Raw genomic sequence first — 22,003 nt, 5'->3', positions numbered from 1 at the left:
TGTTTATGTTCCTAAGTACAGAAGAGGATGCATCCACACAAGAGAAGCTTCCATCAGCGTGAGAGACAGCTAGTGCATTGCCCATGAAGTATAAAATAATAGATATTCATCAAACAGACACGCACAAAACAAGACTGTGGCTGATTGGCTGACAGCACTGATGTGACCAGACACTCCTAAGGAGCAATGGTGTAGTCTTTACTGTTTCATGTTCATGACAACTATACACTAAATAACTCCATGGACAAGAGAATAGGCTGTGCCTGCCCATCTTGAGGCTTCTCATCTGGAAACGTATCTGTGACCCAACCCATAGGACTTACAGAATTCACTCCCTTGGAGCTCCAAATAGATTCCAAATACACTTTAAAATAGGTATAAAACAAATACTTCTAATAGCTCCATGTGCATTAGTTCTGGGGAAGGAGGTTTTACTGTGTACCTCACACAACATGACCACACAATAGCTTCATTGCTTCCCCTAGTGGGGCCTTAGCAGCCATAGGGCAAGCCTGCCTCTCTCAAATCACCTTACATGAGATAACCAACAATAACAAGCCTCATCAAGTACTCTCATGGGAAGAACAAACCCTGGCCCTGTCCTTGATGCGTCTGCCACAGTCACAGATAGTGAGGGTAGGCCCAACTACCCTACCGTTAACTGGCCAATTCCCAGTTCATTCCATGCCTGTATCATCCATGCAGGGCTCTTGGTGGCCGAGGGAGCCACGTGGGTGGCAGGCTCACAGTGACAAAACACTTGTATCTATGAAATAATCGTCCATGCCGTAAGTGCAGAGACGATTGTTGGCCAACCTGAAGCTATGTTATGATTGCAATCAGGTACTGATGTCATGAGACTGGGCTGCATAGAAAGCCTGTGCTGAGAAGCAGCCATTTCCCACTGCCTGTGAGTTAAGACCATCGTCCTCAAGACCCGTATTGACATAGTGTATGTGAATGTTGAGACTTTAAAAGCACAACATTCTCAGTATGCTATCTAGAACCAACATTTCTCATCTTTAAAAGATGCTTTAAACATGCAACAATTCTTTTTAGTCCTCTGACCACAAGAAGATATCCCCTGGCTTTTTAGAATAAAGCCCGTGAAGGTTTTTAAAATCGGAGTGCAACCTGGGTCCTACTGCAGTTCTACACAGAGGAAAGAGAGGGCTTGCCTAGTCAGCTGTTCTTTATAATCCAGTTACCCAGAGAGCTCCTGCAGAACCGCTCTCATCAATTAAAATTCACTTTACCAGAAAAGTACATCAGGCACAAAGCACTCTTTCTCCAGTGACTCCAGAGTCCTCTAAAAATATTTCAGAACCTCATCAGGATGGTAATTGCACAGCTGAACAACCGGGGCCAAGTCCATGGCAGACTCTGGAATTAGTGGGGAGACTATCTTAGGAGACTTTGGTGGTGGTACCTGTATGTGACCCCAGTATTTGGGAGGTGAAGGAAGAGTTTCAGAAGTTCAAGGTCATCCTCAGCTACATAGTGAGTTTTAGGCTAGCCTGGGATACATGAGATCCCTTCTCCTGTTTCAAAAAAACTAAAACTAAAACTCAAGTCAAAATGAAACAAACAAACAAACAAAGCCCTTGCTGTATTCACATGGTCCTGAAAGAAGAGAGTGCGAGAGCATGCTGTGTCAGCCCTGTCTCTTCACCAGGCCACCTCTGCAAAGGGGACCCTGCAAGGCACCCAGTGTGAGGTCTGCAGCAGCCCCACCGCACTTCTCTCGCATGCCACCCACAGCAGAAATCCTCCTCTGGGATGTTGGAGTTTAACATTGACTCTCCGCCCCGCACACCAGGCTGTGGATGGGAGAAACCCTCCTAAAGCTGCTTCCAGATCTCTTCCCTGCTGCTTCAAACACCCTTTGTGAGTAACTGGGGGCTAAAACCTGAGATATTTTAAAAGAAAATAGTTTTCCACTGACCTCAGGAGCATCTCAACGTAGCAGCCGAGTCCCTGAGAAACAAGCCAAGAACTGTTGGACACGTGTGAACTACGAAAATCTCACTGAAAACTAAACTGTGCCATGAAAATTCCTGCAGAAGTCGGGACCTGTCCATCTCTGCTGGAAAATAATAGACAATTCAGAGCAAAAGAGACCTCGTGGGTTTTATTTCCAACAAATCAAATACCTCAGACTAAATCTTTAAACCTCCATGAAGTCCTACTTCTCAATTCTGTCTGCAGTTGAGGGGTGGGAGGTATCCTGCGCCCTCCCCTGCCCCTTGGAAATCAGTCCAGTTCTCTTCTGTGTAATTCCAAAGTTTGTTACGTCACAGATGGAGGTTGCTGGTGGGTGTGGGCTGCATTTGGAGGTGGGGACCCGCACACTTGGCGGGAAGGCTGTAAGCCCCACAGCAGGAGAGTGCCTGAGTTCCACTCCTGCTGTGCTCCTTCTTGGCCTTGGATGGCTGTCTCCACACAGCTTTCCAGAAACAGATAACTGCAAATCTGATTGTGTCCAACTCTAATTACAAGGAATTCACTCTGCATTTTGAATCTTGTTTTCCAAGTTCATCTGTGACATATCCCATTGGTTTCCTAGGCCACCATGGCAAAGAACCACAAACTAAGTAGCTTAGAACAAGAGAAATACCTTCCTAAGTTTCTGAGTGCCACAAGTCTTAAATGAGGGTTCTGCAGACTGTGCTCCCTCAGAAACCTGGGGGAGGACTCTTCCTTGTTTCTGCCAGTTTCTGGGGTAACACCCCAAGTGATCCCCACCTGATCATCCACTGCACAAGGTCTGCACCCCACCTGTCCGTGTCTCTTCTAAGGATGCCAGTCACATGCAGTCAGAACCCACCCTAAGGAGTTCTCACTTTGAGGAGATCTATAAATACACCATTTCTAAACAGTCACAGTCATAGTCATGGATACTGGGGTAGGACTCCCAAGACATGTTTTAGAGGTACACAAACCAACTACAATGTATAACACAAGAAAATCAGTTTTCACTATAATCAAAGCTCTTCAGACATTTTTTTTTTAATGAGTGTGTCAAACTTTAGTTGGATACATAATGCTGTGTCTGGACAGCATTAGAAAGAGACTGCTTCCTCTTCCCTTGCAGGGATTCTTAAGCTTTTTCCATTCAAAGCCCATTTTTGCTCAAAGTTTTTACAAGACTACAGGTATACATATAAATTAAACATGATATAAACCAAACATTTGTTGATAAATCATAAATTTAGTTTAAAGTAATTCTTTGATTTTACCATTTACTAAAGGTGAAAGCAAATTTTCATACTAGAATGGGATTGCTTATTAGTTTTATCTCAAGAATGAAATCCAGAGTAACTGACACTGCAGAATGAAAAATCCTCAGCATTTTTCAGTTGATCAATGTTTTGATTTTATTGATGTAATCATCAATGTTCAAGATGCTACTTTGCATAAGCATGTGGTACAACGTGGCAGATGTTTGCTTAGAGCCATTTCAAAAGTGGTTGGAAAGTCTATCCTGATCCCAAGCCAGTAATTCATTGGGGCAGCAACTCAACAGCAACCACTAGGGTTTGTTTAGTCTTTTGTTTTTGAAATAAGGTCTCACATAGCCCAGGCTTAGTTTGAACTTCCTAAGTAGCCCAGGGTAACCCTGAACTCCTGATACTCTTGCTTCCACCTCCCAAGTAGTTGGATTCATGGCTTACATGGCTTCACTACATCCTTCCTAAAATAGCAATTTTTAATTTTAAAAAATTGAATTACATTTTATTTAGTGTAGAGATAGCATGCTTATGCCACGCTGTGTACAAGGAGGTCAGAGGACAACTTACAAGAGACAGTTCTCCCCGTGAACCATGTGAGTCCTAAAAATCAAACTCAGATCTTCAGACTGTGGAGGAAGCACTTGCTAAGCCATCTTGTATGCCCTCAAGCAACAATTTTAGACAATCAAACATTGTAACACAAAACAATCAGAAAGTATATTGGTTTGGTAGTCACTCACTGAGGAATGATGGCAGGAAAATATTAAAGATCTTAGGAAACATTGTTTTCTGTAATTAAACTATTCTGTTTCTACAGGAGTTTGTAAACACAGTACAAATACCACAGCTCACAATAACTAATACGCTGAGGGGTTTCAGGCAATGTTTGTCAGTGCTGCTTGGAGTGCCAGTGCACAGTGCCAAGCACGTGTTCTTTGCATGTTCGGAGCCAAGGCTGCAGTGAAGTCACAGGATGCAGCAAAGGTAAGAGCTGCCATTAACGCTTGGGTTCATTACACATTTGATTTCAAATTGACTGTTGAGACGTTTACTGTTTTTCATGACCTCCACATTCAGTTCTGAGACTCTGTATGGGGCCATGACCTACAGTTTAAGAAGCTGGGCTCTACATGTACATTGGGTATTTACTTGTACCTCAAAGTATAAAGATGGCTGGCACCTGGCATTCTATCTGGCATAGAGCAAATACCAAATAAATATTTATAAATGTATCAATTATTACTGATCAACTCTATGTTTTCAATGTGCATACTTTTGCCATTATAAACATGGAATTATTTAATATATTTAAATTGTATGTACACGCTTAAGCCAAAAATTTTTGTTGTACCAGGATTATCTTATTAGGATTCTATGTAGATAACATTGGGCTTTTAAAAAGGACTGTCAGAAACAATTATAACTAAAAGCAACGGTAAATGTTAGCTATATTAGTTAGCAGAGGAATAGGTAAGTATCTTAAAAATCTAATAAAAAAAACCCTACAAATTACAAGCATGCATTGATTTTAAGACACAGTAGAGCAAAGATACACAACTTCATGCCATTCCCTGGCAATAGAGTTCAGTGTTTTGGCAGTGTGTGCAGATGGTTTTTGATGCACTCTTGAAAAGTAGGCAAGTCTTATCCCAGCATTTTAGGTGTGCTATTCTGGGATGTGACCGAGGAGAAAGGCAAACTCTGAGGGAAGTGCTAGCACCTTCTATAAACATGAGAATTATTCTGCAGCCATTATTCTGTGTTATGTAAAATTGTTTCATCTCTTTTATTTTATCTTTGATTAGTGTAAGGGCCTGTGAGAGCTGAGTAGTTCACTTAGGGCATAGCCAAATTACAGACCCCAAACCACTACGTGAAGGCTCTTTGCCAAAACCTTAACGGATGTGAGAAGGCGTGGTAATTGTTGCATCAAACTGCTGAGACCGGGGAAGTCTGTTCATACTTTCAGTCTGCAGTGGCTTAGGATGCTAACTACCTTTACAATCCAAATGCCATGAAAACTAAATCCAAATCTCAATAAGCACAGTCCTATCGTTGGCCTTTAACTGAACACCCACAAACACCCATCACTTTAAGAAACAGGTCACAGTGCAGAAGGCAGTGTCCCTGGGAGCTAGCAGACATGAACATGTCAGGAAGATAATGTGGGATAGGTGAAGGGCAGCTGGACTGGACAGGAAGGTACAAACGCAGCAGAAGCCCCAGAAGAATTGCTGGTTGAAAGTGGGGTAGGAGATGAGGGCCAGGAGTGGGGGAGGGTGAGAGGAAGCCAAGTTTTGTAAGCCTTAATGAGTGTATCAGGACCATGGACAGAGAGGTCGGCACGCTTGCTTCTCCTTGGATTTTCATCTGGACTTCCTCCACAAAGAGAATGAATTCACCCCACAGTGCAGTTCAAAGGGGGCACTGACAGCCCCATAGTGTCAGGCCCATAAAGAGCACTCAGATTTAGAAAATGCTGCTGCTGCCAATGCCACTCCTGCAGATAAAGGTAAAGAAGTGTAAAAACACCTCCGTGGGTATCAGGTCCTGCCACAGTGTCCGAGATCTCTCCTATAGCTCCCTGTAGCACAGCTATGCCCAGATCCCCACATAGTGTTGTCCTGTCTGTGGATAGCATCACCAGGTCCAGGAAGGACTACATCCTAGCACATCCACAGGATTACTCGAAACATTACTAAGCCAAATTGGAACATGGTAAAAGCATCTTGCTCATTACTGGTTCTTTAAGGAAAGTTTGGGATAAATGGCCATGAAATGGCTGGATCATCTTTCAAGGGGTTTTAAATGTACTTCTTGCATGTGCTATTCTGAGGGTTTTCAGAGTTATCATTACTTGGCCTGGTGGAGGCAAGAAAACAAGATTGTAAATTTCTTACAGCACCAACACCCTTCCCAGGGACCACCACCCACCAAGAGACCATCCCTGCCAAACACAGAACAGAGCCAGAGCCTTCAGGAGTCTCGGTTGAAAGTTTCAAAGATCCCAGTAGACACTGATGTATGTCTCACTACAGTTTGTCAATTACTGCAATCTTTCTTATATTTCTCCTGTCTTTACTACATTAATTTTGTTTTTGCATGTGTGTGTACACATGCGTGCGTTCCATGGCACTCTTGTGGAAGTCAGAGGACAACTGTGGGAGTTGGTTCTCTCTTTCCACCATGTGGGTCATAGAGATTGAACAGAGCTGCCAGGCTTGGTAGCTGGATATAATTCCAAACAGCATTTTTGGCTACCTGACAGAAACTTGCAAACCTCATAACATTTCACCTCCAATCCTTTCAGCCTGTGTCTTCTCAGAGTCAGAATATTCTCCACGACCCCAGTGAGACTGTAATAACCGAGTAACGGCAAATGGCTGTAGTGCTGTGAACTGCCCAATGCCCTCTAATTTCTCCACTGCTCCTCAGGTATCCTTGTAAATTCAAAATAGTCTGAACTCCAGGATGAAACTCTGCCTCACTGACATCGTACTGGATCTTGCTGCTCATCTCTTCAGCTTCCAGTGCAGAACTCACTCCCGCTTTACCTCTGAGCAAGCCAGGCAGAGGCATCCTGAGTTTTCCACAAGCCAGTTTCCCGTCATTTCTGTCTTTATAGGATAATCCTTTCTGGCATAAATGCTACACAGGTGACAGCATATTTCTCTTGGCAGTAATGGGGTGAAACCTCACTGCTGGTGCCTTTGGTGTGTTGGTGAAGGTGGAGTCTGCCTGGCCACTGCTCAGTGGTAAGTCCTTGAGATGTGAGGCTTTTGGACTACACAGCCATCCTGTTGCCAATAGGAGCTCTTGGTGTCAGGCTAGTGTCCTTCCTGTGTTCCCTCCAGTCACTGACATGTCCTTTGGCAACAAGCAGACTCCACACTCATAGGAACTACTCTTCATGACCCCTGAGAGCCCCACTGTGCCCTTTAATGGTGCAGGTGACTTAGAAACCAAGATGCAGAGCAGCTTTCTCATGGCAACTGGGTGACACCCCAATGGTCCTCAGTGGACCACAGAGCCAGGTGTCTGTGAGCTTTGTTAAATGAACACATGGTGCAAAACCACAAAACCCAGTTTGAAAGTATTCTGGACAGGGCTGGAAGGATGGCCTCACAGTTAGAGGAGCTTGTGTTCATCAGGCTCCAGAAGGACCAAGCTTTGTTCCAGCAACCATGTTGAGAGACTCACAACATCCTGGAACTCAGGTTCCATGGGATCCAATACCTTCTTCTAGCCTGTGTGGGCACCTGCACTCCTGTGCACACAGAGACACATAAATTAAAACTAAGATTCTTTTAAGTGTAGTTGAGGAGTCTAACTCCAACCCTTACCCATGCTATCCGATTATTACTCCTCCTCTAGAAAAGACCGTTTATATTAATCTGCAGGGTACTCTTATGTAGTTTGGGGTTTGTTTCAAAACACTACATATAAATATATCTTTACTTCTCAGTTTTTACACAAAGGCCGCATTACAGGTAAATATACATGAACCATGGCTTGCTGCAGACATTCTACACTGGATGTAGTATACAGATTTTGGTGAAAAGTTCCTGGCAAATCCTGGAATGAGTCAGCGAGCTGCTCTTGGAGGCACCTCCTCATGTCTCAGGGCTGTGGATCACCTAGTCAGGAACAGCTTAACCAGGGATCAGAGCTTCCTGGGTATCAGTTTCTTTCTAAGAAATGGTTATGCAAACAGTGTCACAGGGGCCATCCACACACACTGTAAAAGGAAGTCTCCTCCAGTGTTCTTAATGGTGAAGAACAGGGTGTGGGGCAGAGCCGATATGGTGTGGTAAAAGGACACCAGCTTTCTCACTGAGCTTGGCATCCTGCTGTCACAGTAAGCTAGCACATCTGTTTCACCAGATGTGAAGTCCTGCAAATCTAGAGTGGAGTCTTTCTGAGAAATTTCCCTTCTGTGACCAGGTATAAGGGTATTTTCTCTATGACCTTCCTGGACACACTGTCTTTCTTTCTGTAGGAGTTATTATTACATTATCCTTATGATTGAACAAACCTCTTCTATTTGCTCCTCATTCTGATCCTCCTCCCTAGGTCGCTGTTCCTCTGGAGGCCCTGCCTCTTGGTATCAAGGCCACTCCTAACTGTCCTGCAGACCCTCATTTTGATGTTCCTCCTCTGAAACAGTTTCCTCCACCCCACCCTCCTCATCCTCAGGGGGTATTAGTGCTTTGCCTTGGGATGAGAATGGAGGCCAGGTCTGTAGGTTATATCACTGGGACTGATGAGCAGTTTGCTTTGGGGAGTAAGGAGGAAGACAAAGTTAGGAGATGCTCATGTGCCTGCCATACCTAAGCTTTAGTGAGTGCAAGTCAGAGTTATGGTGTGCACCTCTTGACTCCATAGAAGAAAACCCTGCTCTGTGATGAGAAAGGAGTACTTCTGACATCTCAAGAAGCACTGACTTATGCCCTCACATTATACACATACAGCATGGGAAATCACAGTTCTTTGAACATTTGCTGTAGAGAATTATGCTCATTAAGATTTTAACTACATTTGTCATGCAAGAACACATCACCTCTTTACCAAAAAAGTAATTAACCCACTTAGGGGCTCAATTATGTTGCTTAATTATTATTAACTAATTACTATACTCAGAATGCATGGTTCCTAGTTTGAGAACAAAATCTGCAGTCACTCATTATCTAAGTTCAATACAAGTAAAAATCACTAAGAATCAGTCACAGAAAAATTAAATATCGTATAAGTCAGCAGTTTACCTCTGGGATCTAAGCAATAGTTACAAGAGCATGGAACCAGGGTATAGGATTTCTTAACATGAATCCAGAGATGTTGAGCTATAGACATTGGTTCAATCCCATCAAAGAGTTTAGGACAGTATGAGCTACATACCACAATCCTATTTCAAAATAGGCTGGGGATACAGCTTAGTGGTAGAGCACTTGCCTAGCATGCATGAGGTCCTGGGTTCAATCACTAATACTATCATAAGCAAAACCAAACAATGAAAACATTTGCTAACCACAACACAGACCACCACACACAGAGCACACATCTCTTTGCTTCAATAGTTAGTTCTTCAGGGCACAGGGTTTTCTTGCTAATGTCTAAAGACAGTCTTAACTGTCATAGCTAGGGGATGCCAGGGGCCCTGCCAGACTTCTGACAGTAACGTCTGATAGTGTACAACGCATTCAATGGCTCATTCATCCAGCCCAAAATGTTGGCTGCATGAAGGCTAAGAACCACTGTCCACTTGGTGGTATTTTTAAATTGTCATTTTGTGAATTGCAACTGTTTCATGAGTTTGCAAATGTGTTTATAAATGTGCATTGATATGAACATTTATATATGTTCTTGTCCATGTATATAGATTTGTGTACACATACCTCCACATCCAGGAGACTGTCTTACAGATGGACTTCATGATAGATAGATGAAGGATTAAACATAGTATGTGAGTCTGTCTGGGTGTGGACATTGACAACACAGTGGTATGAACCACACTAGCATTTGACGTGCTACAGTTCTCTACCTGGGTAAGGACCACTGAAGCCTAGAGCAGCCCATTCCATAGGTGCCGACTCTGAAGGCTTGTGTGGCTTATCCAGTCTGGGAACCCCAAGTTACATTAGTAGAGACCTTCTCTGTGGCCATTTTCACTTAAAATGACACTTGAATATTTAACTGTCTTGAGTTCAATCTTTTTGTTTATAAATTCTTGTTTATGTGCATGCATGTGTGTCTGTAGGCATTGCATACATTCATGCCTTTTGAAATATGAAGAAATCACATCAAAAAGGCTAAAAGCAAAAATATGCTGTGTTCTGGCCTTACCTGCTGCCCTGGTGATCCCAGCCTACACACTTCTAAGGGTGCTGACCCAAACAGTGGGGTGCATAGTGTGGTATCCCAGATAGGCATACCTGCTTCCCTAGTCATGAATAGAGCACACTCCACGGCATGTCCTTCCGTCGTGTATGGCCTGGAATGGGACAGGAATACCCTTCAGCTTCTACCCCTGAAGCAATATCTCAATGTGCTTTCTCTTGTAGACAAAGATGCCAAAAGACTTAAAAAAAGAAAAAAAGCCAGCTGCTTGAATATCCATTTCAAAGCAGGAGAGATGAGTTGTCTTTATATGGATAGAGAAGCCAGGGCTGGAGTCACAAATGGACTGTTTGGGATAGGGTGAAAGATGAGCCCTGCAAACAAGAGCATGGAGTGTACCCATGATATCTCCGCATCTGGGAGCTGAAGACTGCTACAGAAATAAAAAAATGTAAGCCCTCACTTCTAGATAATGGCTGGGAGCCACAGAAATATGAAGTAAAGCAGAAATATGAAGTAGGAATTCAGCTGACTATGGCAAAAGCTATACCTGGAAGAAGCCAAGAGCCTTCCGGAGGATAAATCCAGGGCTCAAAGAGTCTTGGTGACATTGGCTCTTGAATATTAAGCCTTTTTCCTGCAATGAATTTCTTGTGTGCTATTGTAGCTTTTCCATTCAATTCCTTTCCTAAGAACAGTATGTTTGATCATTCATTGGGCATAATTTCCCCTATACAATTACAGTGTTTGTATAACTTTCTCCAACTGTGCCTACAACAGACACAGTCAAGATCCCTAATTTCAGGCCTTTCTGTAATTATTGTCATTAGCAACATCAGTCCTGGACCTTCTCCAGACGAGGAAGTATTTTATCTGAGATACCTCCCAGACTTTCTCAGAACAGACTATCTGTTTGAGAAGGCCTGACAGATGTACTAATTAAGCTTAACCTTCCCCTTTCCAAAGTCTTATCTCTAGTTTTAGATCTACTTTTGACAATTAACTCAGAACTAAAGGGTTTCTACTTACAGGTACATCAAGCTGTGATACAGGTTACCTAGCTACACTTCCCCACCCTGCCAGATAATGGCAGCAGCCAAGACAGCTTGGACAGATAAGGAATCAAAGGGAAAAGAAGGCAGTTTAATTTTTACCCATGACTTAGTGACTTATAGATTCTTAACATTTTAACTAACCACTTCTAAGAACATAGTTTGAGGACATAAAATCCCTTTGCTTAGACATCAACTGCATTCAGCCCTTAGTTGATTCATTTCCCCATTAGTCACTTCCCTTTTGGTTTGCAGATGATGGCTGACAATTCCTGCTCTTTTGTGTGGATCTTATTGTCTCTCCTTTTGACCCTGAGGGAATTCCAGCCTGGTGACCTTGCCTTAGCCAGAGCATTGCTATTGCATGGGTATGTAACTCTAAACCTCAGAGACTTGGAGAGGACTAGATTGGAGGACTAGAAGAAGATGAGGAAGAGCCAGACAGGGAAGGACAAGATAAGAAAGAAGAGATGGGAGGGTAGCTGACAGAGAGGGAAAGAACAGGTGGATGAAGCCTAGATGGGACAGAACTAGATGAAGGAGTTAAGATAGCACTTAGCGGGAACAGCAGAAAAGTGTAGAGAGAAATCAGGCAAGAAAGGAGCTAAATACAAGAGCAGAATAGAAGCTGTGTGGAGAGAGATGTGCTGATATTTTATTTGTACTGAAATATGATTCTATTTGTATATTAATAAAGTTGCCTTGGGGTCAGAGCAAGCCATAGCAGAAGCTGGGCGGTGGTGGTGCAAGTCTTTAATCCCAGCACTTGGGAGGCAGAGCTAGGCAGGATCTCTGTGTGTTCAAGGATACAGCCAGCATGGCGACACACGCCTTTAATCTCAATACCAACCATAGAAGACCTGGAGGTCTGTACAGACAGGCAGTGATGAGGAGGTCATGTGGCTGGGTTTACAACCAATGAGAAGGCAGAACAGAAAGTCTATATAAAAGACAGGACACAGGAAGTAGGTCTCTTGCAGAGAGGAAAGACAGACCAGCAGTGAAGGGTAAGGTTTGCAGCTCTCAGCTATTGCTCTGACCTCTTGGCTTTTAACTCTGCAATTGGCTCTGTGTTTCTTATTTAACAAGACGGTTACATCTACAGAGAGAACTGACATAGAATAATAATGTGAACGGACTAAAGAGTTTTGTGTACATAGATTTATTAGAGAATCCCTCAGCTTAATTAATCCACTGCTGGTAGTGTCTCTTCTGGAACTCTGGGAAAAGAAAGCTATTGAGGGGCTGGACCCCAATAGACTTTGATAGATAATGCCATGAATAAAAAGCCTTCTGGCCAGGCCAGCCTCGTCTGCTGTGGCTTGTCCTTAAGCCTTGAAGACTTCTGCTGGGTGTTGGGTGTGATCTGGAGTACTGGATAACCCTTTAATGAACACACTTGTCTCTCACAGTTCTGGAGGCTGTAGATCACAAGGTGCTGCCGGGACTGGTGTTGGGGGAAGGTCCCTTTCTAGAACACAAATGGGACACTGAATGTGTACCCGCAGAGTTGAGAAGTGAGGCATCTCTCTGGGTTGCTCCTAGAAGGTTATTAATCCTACCCATGAGTCCCCATCCTTGTACCTAAATCATGCCTTAAAGCCTTGCCTCCTAACGCCATCCATTTCCTTGGGAATGAGGATTTCAGAGCAGTTTGGGGGAAGGGAGATATCAGCATTTAGAGCACAGTACAAATGATGTGCCCCAGCAAGAAATAGCAGGTCCCTATTCCAGGCTGTCACCCTATGGTCCTGCCTTTCACACCAACAATCGTGAGAAGTAAAGAAAATTGGAATAAGTCGGTCTGAAAAACTGAATTGAGCCACATGCACCAATTAGTTGTTAAAAACACTGGGCATAAATAGATGTTCTCTTTTGGCAACTTTTCTAGGCCAGTGGGTATTTTAAGCTACTGAGGGAAAAGTGTAAATTTTATTAAGTGGCTGGGATAATAGGAGCATAGAATATACATTTTCCATATTTTTGTTTTCAGCTTCCAAATAAACTCCAGATCAATGGATCTTTTTTAAATCTAAAACCTATATAGCTTTCTCTTTGCTCTGTGGAAACAGGTGTCCAGGTGACTGCACATAATCCTCCAGAAGAGCATTTGTGGCAATCCAATGTCTTGGGCATCGAGCATCATGCCAGCACATGGGCCGGGGGATGTTCTGGCCTTTTCCTCAGCCGACCTGCAGGGCAGAGGACTCAAGGATCCATTACCTACCCTCCTATTCACAGGTAAGAACAATTTGCCTACTGCAAAACTTAAGTGGACAAATGGCTTTCACTAAGGATTTTTTAAAAAATCTCCTACTTTTCTGCAATTTATGAAACTGGGTCCTGGATTACACTGGTGACATCTCAGGGCCCCATGTGAGCTATATTCTCCAGACTCCTGTAGAACTCTCCACTGAACACCACCTCCCCGTCTCTCTCTCTCTCTCTCTCTCTCTCTCTCTCTCTCTCTCTCTCTCTCTCTCTCTCTCTCTCATGCTCTCTCTGTCTCTCTGAGTGTGTCTGTCTCTGTCTCTCTCTCATGTGTGTGTATGTGTGTATTTGCCAGCACTAGTGGTGGAAACAGGACCTTTTAAGGCAAGCATTCTGCTACCAAGCTGCATCTCCTGTCCTGACACTGTCTTGGGTTACAGTAGAGATGCTGTAAGAGAGATGAGGAGAAACTAACTGCTGCTATGGGATGCTGCAGGATCTCGTAGCTTCTGGCAGAGCCAAGTAGGGATCCCAGCTAAACTGCTGGATTTACCTGAGGCAACAGATGCCAGAGGCTAAGCCAGAGTTCTTATCTGGAGAAGCCTAGGGTCCAGGCTTGGAACCCCACATAACACTTCTCTCTGGTACATTACCTGCTACCCCTGAACACATGCACATGGCATCTCTAGAGCCCAGTGGCTTAGAAGCAGAAACATTACTGATGTTCTGTGTGGGGTCCATGATGTCAAGAGAAACCAAGCTCTCTTTCGGACACAGTTTCCTACATCCGTCTTTCCTACATCCATCTCTTGACAAGAAAGCTGCCGACGTGTGAGTGTTCACAATGTAAGGATCAAACACTGTAAGCTCTAGAAAGCTGACAACTTGTTGATAATTGTTAAGTTTTGATGTTCAATGTCATCTACATGAGCTATGAAGGAAAACAGTTTGAATTTATAGAAATTGTGAACCACTGAGATGTTTTGTAAATGTGGATAATGGTTTTTAAGTCCTCACAATGAAACAACCTGAGTGTTCAAGAACTGTTGAGTCAAGACTTTATCCACAATACTTTAAGGACCAAATTTTACCTGCAATTCTCACATTAAAATGTGTTATTACAAATAGAGCTTGCCAATGTATTTGAAAAAAGCTTGCTGTCCTATGTAAGAGTAATTTTATTTGTAAAATGTTTAGCAAACATTTTCTCCCATAAGAACACAAATAAGGGATGGAGAGACTGCTCTGAGGTAAGAGCACTGGATGCTCTTCCAAAGGTCCTGAGTTCAATTCCCAGCAACCATATGTGGCTCACAGCCATCTGTAATGAGATCTGGCGCCCTCTTCTGGCCTGCAGGCTCACATGCAGGCAGAGCACAGTACAGATACATACAAATAAATGAATTTCTAAAAAGAACACAAATCAACATAATAGCAGAGTGGGTGCTTACTAGGTGAAGGCATTTAGCCAACCACTGGCATGGCCTCACCTCGTTTCATACTCCCAACCATGAGACAGATTGTTTGTGGGGAAGTTAGAGTCTTTGGAACTATAACTTCCTAAAGTTTATATTTTTTGAGGTCTCATTTATCTATACCTACAAGACAATTCCCATCAATAAGTGTTTTCAGTAGTCCCCCATACCCTAGGCTACCCTCCAACTTGCTATGTAGTTAAGGATGACTTTCAACTCCTGCTCCTCCAGCCTCTACCTCTTGATTAATAAGATTACAGATGTGGGCCACCACACCCAATTTACACAGTGCTGGGGACCAAGCCCGGGCCTTGTGCATTCCAGGCAAGCACAAATGAACTGTGTTCCTCGCCCCGCATCAATGAACTTTGACAAACTCATGCAGTCATATGACCATGGGGAAATGTCCTTTCTGTGCCTCTACGGCCAATGTGTCCTTCTGCAGCAGCCCAGACCTCACTGATAGACTGTATACTCTGTGTTGATGGGACTGGCTTCTTTCACTTCAGCTGGTACTGTCGAAATGCCCCCATATTGCATGAATGTTTGGCTTGGTCTTTCATTTGTAGAGGTGGAATACAATGTTTATCTTTGCATGAGCTGATGGACATTTGAGCTGACTCTGGTGTGGGTGTGTGTGTGTGTGTGTGTGTGTGTGTGTGTGTGTGTGTGTGTATACCCAGTATGCTGAGTAAAACTACTATAAATGTCCACATGGAGGTATCTGGTGGGCATACATTTTAGGTCAATATTTAAGAGTGAAATCATTAGGTTCAAGGTAAGTGGATATTTACCTTTATAAAATATGTCCCAAAGTAGCTGTGCCATTTCGTATTCTCACCAACCATGAAGAAGGTTCTAGTATACCATGCCTTTGTCAGTTTTAAATACCAATATTTTAGTCTTAGCCGCTGTAGGACCCATGCAGTGCAATCTCATTGTTTTTATTTTGCATTTCTTAAATTATTAATGATGTTAAGCATCATCTGTGTTCTCCTACCTTCCTCCATTAAAATCTTTTCCCCCTCCCAATCAATAGTCCCTTTAGAGTCTCCTGGATTCTACATGTACTCAAAGTCAAACATGCAAATCTAAAGATTTGATACTGAAGATCCACATATGAGTGAGAACAAGCAACATTTGTCTTTCTAGGTCTGGATTTCATCACTCATGATGTTTTCTGGTTCTATCCATTCACCTACAAATTGCACCTTTCTGAATAGCTGAATAAGAAGAGTCCATTATGATGCAAGCTGCAGAGCCAACCATGTAGACAAATGAAAAAATATCTTTTGTCCACAGAGGGCAACAACCCTACATAAACATGAGATCTCTGACCATCCCTTTCCACACAACATTTTAAATTACCACTCTAAATATTATTTTCCTATTATTTAGTTCAATATCTTTGCTGATAGTGTAATATATTATAAAGGCAAACAAAACCAAGTAAAGCTACTTCTCCAACCCCACCCTCCGCCAAATTCCACTGTGTATAGATACCATATTTTCATTATCCATTCGTCTGTTGATGGACATCTACTCTGTTCCCATGTCCTAGCTACTATAAAGAGAGCATCAGTTAATATGGATACACAGGTCTCTCTGCAGCAGGAAATAAGAGTCCTTTGAATGTACTGCCAGAAGTAGTATGGGTGGGTCAGACAGTAGTTCTTTCGAGTTTTCTGAGGGACTGCCACACTGATATCCATACTGGCTGCACCAGTTTGCACGCCCACCAGCAGAGAATGGTGTTTCCCATTCCCCAGGGCCATGTGAGCACTTTTTGTCTTTCTTTTTTTTTCTTAGCCATTCTGCCTGGAATGCGCTAAAAATCTCGTTTCCTTGATGGGTAAAGATGGATATTTTAAAAGTACTTAGTCATTTGCATTTCTCCTTCCGAGAACTTTCTGTACAGTTTAATAGCCCAATTTTCAACTGAGTTGTGTGCTTTGCTGGTGTTCAGTTTTAAGTTCTTTGTATATTCTAGACAGCAATCCTCCATCAGATGTATGTGTGGCTGGCAAACTTTTTTTCAGTACATAGGCTGCCCCATCACTTAACCGGTCCCTTTGCAGTGCAGAAGCTTATTAATTTCATGAAGTCCCACTTGATGACTGTTGATCCCATTTCCTGGATGATTAGAGTCCTCCTCAGAAAGTCTTGGCATGAGCATCTAACCTTAAGTGTATTCCTTACTCTTTCTTCCAGAAGTTTCAAGGTTTTAGATCTAACATTGAGACTTTTGATCCATTTGGAATTGATTGAGGGTGGAGGGTGAGAGAGAAGAATCAAGCTTCATTTTCCTATATGGAGCTAACCAGTTTTCCCAATACCTTTTATTATGGCATCTTTTCTCTAATGTATATTTTTGGCATCTTTGCTTTAAAAAAAAGCAACTCAGGTGGCTGTGGGTGAGTGTATTACATCTCGGTCTTGATTGCCCCGTCGATGTGCCGGTTGTGTGCCAGCAGCAGCTGTTCCACCACTACGACCTTGCGGAAACTTGAAATTGGGAATAGCAGTACCTCCAGCACAGTTGTTACTGCTCAGGCTTGCTTTGACCACGGTCTTCCGTGCTTCCATATGAATTTAAGGGTTTTTTTCCAATTTCTGTGAAGAATTATATTGGAATTTGTATGAGACCGTATTGAATCTCCAGACTGATTTTGGTAGGTGGTCATTTTTACAATATTAACCCTACCAATCCATGTACATGGGAGGTCTCTCCCTCCTCTAGTGTTTTCTTCAAATTCTTCAGTGTTTTATAGTTCTAATTGTACAGATCTTTCACTTCCTTGGTCAGGCTTGTGTATGTTGTGGGTTTGGGAGGTTGTTTGGGTTTTTTTGTTGTTTTGTTTTCTATTGTGAATGGGATTGTTTCCTGATTTCTTTCTCAGTCTATTTGTCATTGGTCTAAAGGGAAGCTACTGAGTTTGTTAATTTTGTAACCCACCACTTTGCTGAAAGTGTTTGTTAGCTCTAGGAGTTTCCTGAGGGAGCCTTTAGGGTCTCTTGACATCTGCAAATAGGGATACTTTGAATTCTTTCTTTCCTGTTTGTATTATCATTTTAAAAACAAGTATCCAGTTGCTTGAACACTATTTGTTGAAAAGATAATTCTTTTCTCAGTGAAATCCCCTGATGTCTGTGTAAAAATCAATTGACCACAAAGTCAGTGGTCTCTTCTTGTTCATTCCATTAGCTGACATGTTTATTTTCATGCCAATGGCAAACTGTCTTAATTACTAAATCTCTATGCATGACCTTAACGTGCTCAGTATGGGTTTGCCACTATATTCTTGCTTCACCAAACTGTGGCTCTTCTAAGTCCTTTGCACATCCATAGGACTTCAATAGCCATCTTGACACATTCTATGAGAAGAAACGCTACAGTCTTGACTTGTGGTGCACTGGGTCTCTTTGAAAAGGCAGTGCCTTCACATGTGAGTTTTCTGAACTCTGACTTAAAAACAAAAGATTCCAGAGTGGTGATACTAGCTTTCAATCCCACCAACAGTAACTGAGGGTTCTCCTCCTCTTTCCCCACAGCCTCACCAGCATTTCTTATTGTTTTGTTATCACAGCCCCCATTCTGGCTGGGGTGGGGACAAAGTCCTCACAAATATCCTTCTGACTGCTGAAGATGTCCAGCACTTCCTGAGTCATTTCTTAATGTCTTGTCTTTCTTTTCTTGGTCCAGCTCCACAGCCCATTCTTTAACTGGGTCATTTATTTTCTTGACTTTATTTTTTTATTTTTTTTATATATTCTGAATAATAATCTTCTGTCAGACAGGTGTCTGGCAAAGATTCTCTCCCACTCTGAAGACTTCCTTTTTACTCAGTTAACTTAGCTGCACAAAAGCTTTTTAGTTATTTGAGATCCCATTTGTCAACGATTGTCCTTAACCCCCGAGGGGAATCCAATTCAGAAAGTCCTTCCCTATACCTATATCTTATAGATAGGGCCTATGTTTTCTTCTGGCAGTCTCAGTGTTTCAGGTCCCAAGTTTTTATTGCCTTGGTTGTTTTGTTGTTGTTGGTGGTGGTGGTGTTGGTGGTGTTGGTGGTGTTAGTGGTGGTGGTGGTGGTGGTGGTGGTGGTGGTGGTGGTGGTGTGTGCATGGACCATGGCATACATGTAAAAATCAGAAGACCACTTACAGGAATGTTTTCTTTCTACCACTAGATCAAGGATCAGACTCAGATAGTCAGGCTTGGCAGCAAGTGCCTTTGCCCTCTGAGCCATTTGTCAGCCGATGAACATTCTTTATGAAGAATTATTTTCTCCCTCAGCAGTATTTTATAGTTTTCAGTATGCAAAACTTGCACCTATTTTATAAAACTTATTGTTTAGTGTCATTGGGTGTTATTACATATTAAGTTCAATTTTTTGTTATCAGTATAAATATAACTGACTTTCCTATATTTACCTTACATCCAGCAACCTTGCTAAACGTCTTAGTCTCACTAAATTATTCCAGCTGCCTTCCATGGGCACAGTATCAGATCCTCCCAGGGGACACCTCAGATCTCCTGTTCTTGCTGTGGAACTGTTGGTGTCTTCGCCCCATGTGCAGCTTTTGCAAGATTGCTGCATGTATGTTACCTGCTAAGGAATACAATGGCGGTGTTTTCTGGAGTTTCCTGGTCCTCTTGTCCATCTTTCATAATGGAGGAGGCCCTGAAGACCTGGGCCACCAAGTAGGCTACAGTCAGCCTTAGTGGAGGAGGTTTGGGAGAGGATGACTCCCAACTTCCCCTAGGAGTAGCCGTCTTCTCTTCTTCAGCTCAGGACATGTGTACCAAGTTTCCTGACTATCTAAGCAGTGGGTGGTACTTGGCTTCTACCTTCCTTCAGTCTCTGCGCACCTTGCCCTAACCCAGTAGCTGAGCAATGGCTGTTACCTTTCCTAAATACAGAGTCCATAGCTGTAATGGGGATGTCTCCCTGATCTTATCAGAGTGGCTGTCTTTAATTTCTACAACCTCTAATTAGGGTTCTTCTCCCCCTAACCCAAGAGATTCTGGTTTTGCATCATATGAGAGAACATTGGGGAGCTGGATGGAAGTTCATGACTCTCTTCCATAGAGGGGCCCTCTTTCAGGCCCTGCCTGTCTCCTGCTCCATTGCCCACACAGTCAAGGCCAGTGGAGAAGAGCTACAGACAAGCTCTGGAGACCAATGGGGACTCCCTGTATTAGGAACTCTGGGGCTGTAAGCTGATGTAGAGCTCATCCTCAGCTGTGGTCTTTTTTATACTCCATGATGGTGCCATGTCTGCCACTATCCTGGCCACAGCTGAAGTCACCATGCCATGTGATTCTCACACTAGACAGCATCCTTCAGGATCTTGACAGGTTCCAGAAACACCATCCCCTTTCAGATCACTTGGCTCTTTCTTGTTGTTCGCCACGTTCACTAGAGCTTTGTACACCCTGAGCGAAATCAGAACACCATTTTCCCTACAAAGTGAAAATAAAGTTCTCAAAGACTAATAAACAGAGGTTCTCCTAACTCATAATTCTGAGTTTTCTGAGTTAGTTTTTCACCCTTCATCAATCTCATTTGCAAATTCACATCCCGCCATGGCAACGCCTGAGTCACAGCTCAGAACCTCAGTCTCTAGAGGTCTTTATGAGGAAGTCAGCAGCTGATGCTATTTGCTAAAATTACCTGTAGGAGATCAATGCCTGTCCAACAGGGTTAAAATGTATGTATGATTGACTTTCTTAAGGAAGCATGGTAACACACTGAGAAGGACAAATGGATTCTAACTTCTACAACGAGGTGCTTTTGACCTTCCTAACACAGACACAAGGACCTCAGCTCAGATTTCCAGCACCCATGCAAGCAGCTGGATGCAGTGGTGTGTGCCTATTAACGCCAGTATGGAGAAGGTGGAGACAGAAAGATCCCCAGAGTTTGCTGGCCAGCCACTCTAGCTGAATCAATGAGCTCTGGGTGCAGTGAGCAGACTGTCTGAAGAAGATAATGTCAAGGGTAACAAAAGAAGTCCATCTCTGGCCTCTACACACACATGCACACAAAGAAAATAAAATACTAATGCATATCACATTAGTATAAGACACGACACCACAATGCTGCCCATTTGGAAAAGGAGACACTTCCTTCTCGGTTCTAGAAGTGTGCCCCTACTGCTCCTCTGCTTCCAGAACAGACTTCTCTAATGGCCCCGAGGCTGTGTCCTTGATCTAAAGCAGTGGTTCTCAACCTTCCTAATGCCTTTTAATACAGCTCCTCATGTTGTGGTGACCCCCACCATAAAATTAGTTTTGTTACTACTTCGTAACTGTAATTCTGCTACTGTTATGAACCATGATGTAAATATCTGGTCTGCAGAATATCTGATATGGGACCCCTATGACAGGATCCTTTGACCCCCAAAGGGGTCGCCACCCACAGGTTAAGAACCACTCATCTAAACTGTGAGGGGGAGGGTTGCTGCTCCAGTAATCACTCTGTAAAGTACCCCGTGATAGGTACTTCATTGCTGAGGGAAAGGTGGCCCAGGCTCTGAGAGCAACATGGTATGCCATGTTTTACTCTTGTTGTGGACCTGGGACTCTCTGACAGCAGGGACAGGAACTTACCAGGTTGAAGGCTGGTGTCCTGCCAGATCTATAGACTGGTTCCTCCTCAGTATTTAAGTCTGGGATAGTATAGCACACAGGAAGGACCTTTAGACCCACCCTGTGGCCTCACCCTGTCTTGCCTTTCTATAGAACTGTCACCTAAGGTGATCTTGTTTAGGGGGTGTTCATTTGGGAGAACACTGAAGGACAGACCTGATGGGAGAACTTTTGTGTAGTGCTTATTAGGAAATCACAGGTGTTGAGTACATGCTAAGTACACCATAGCTTGGTAGACAGCTGTGAAAGAAGAAAAGGAGGACTTAGAAGATATGTTGGTCAATATTACACATGTATGTGTGTGTGTGTGTGTGTGTGTGTGTGTGTGTGTGTGTGTACATCTGTGTATGTGTGTGCAAGTACATGTGCAAGTATGCACAAGTGAGTGAAGGCAAGGACAGAAGGAGAAAAAGAACAGACTTGTGGCTTGGGAGGTGGGAGACCCCAAAGCATCCAGCGTTGTGCCTGTGGATACAGGAGACTTTTCACTGTTCCATAATGGTTAGAAAACACTTTCTTGTTGTATTTGCCTGGTAGTTTAAC

At 43.1% G+C, this 22,003-nt stretch overlaps 1 protein-coding gene and 1 non-coding gene across 2 annotated transcripts in view; one reads left to right on the top strand and one right to left on the bottom strand.

Moving 5' to 3' along the window:
- The window catches only part of Rps6ka2 (ribosomal protein S6 kinase A2), a 279,066-nt gene that overhangs the window by 245,127 nt on the left and 11,936 nt on the right, over positions 1–22,003 (bottom strand). The window lies entirely within an intron of this gene.
- LOC118570765 lies at positions 16,051–16,161 on the top strand. The gene has a single exon (XR_004943254.1).

The sequence above is a fragment of the Onychomys torridus genome, chromosome 19 (genome assembly GCF_903995425.1).
Source record: "Onychomys torridus chromosome 19, mOncTor1.1, whole genome shotgun sequence".
In the NCBI taxonomy this organism is placed as follows: Eukaryota; Metazoa; Chordata; class Mammalia; order Rodentia; family Cricetidae; genus Onychomys; species Onychomys torridus.
This window is presented reverse-complemented; position numbering and strand designations above follow the sequence as displayed.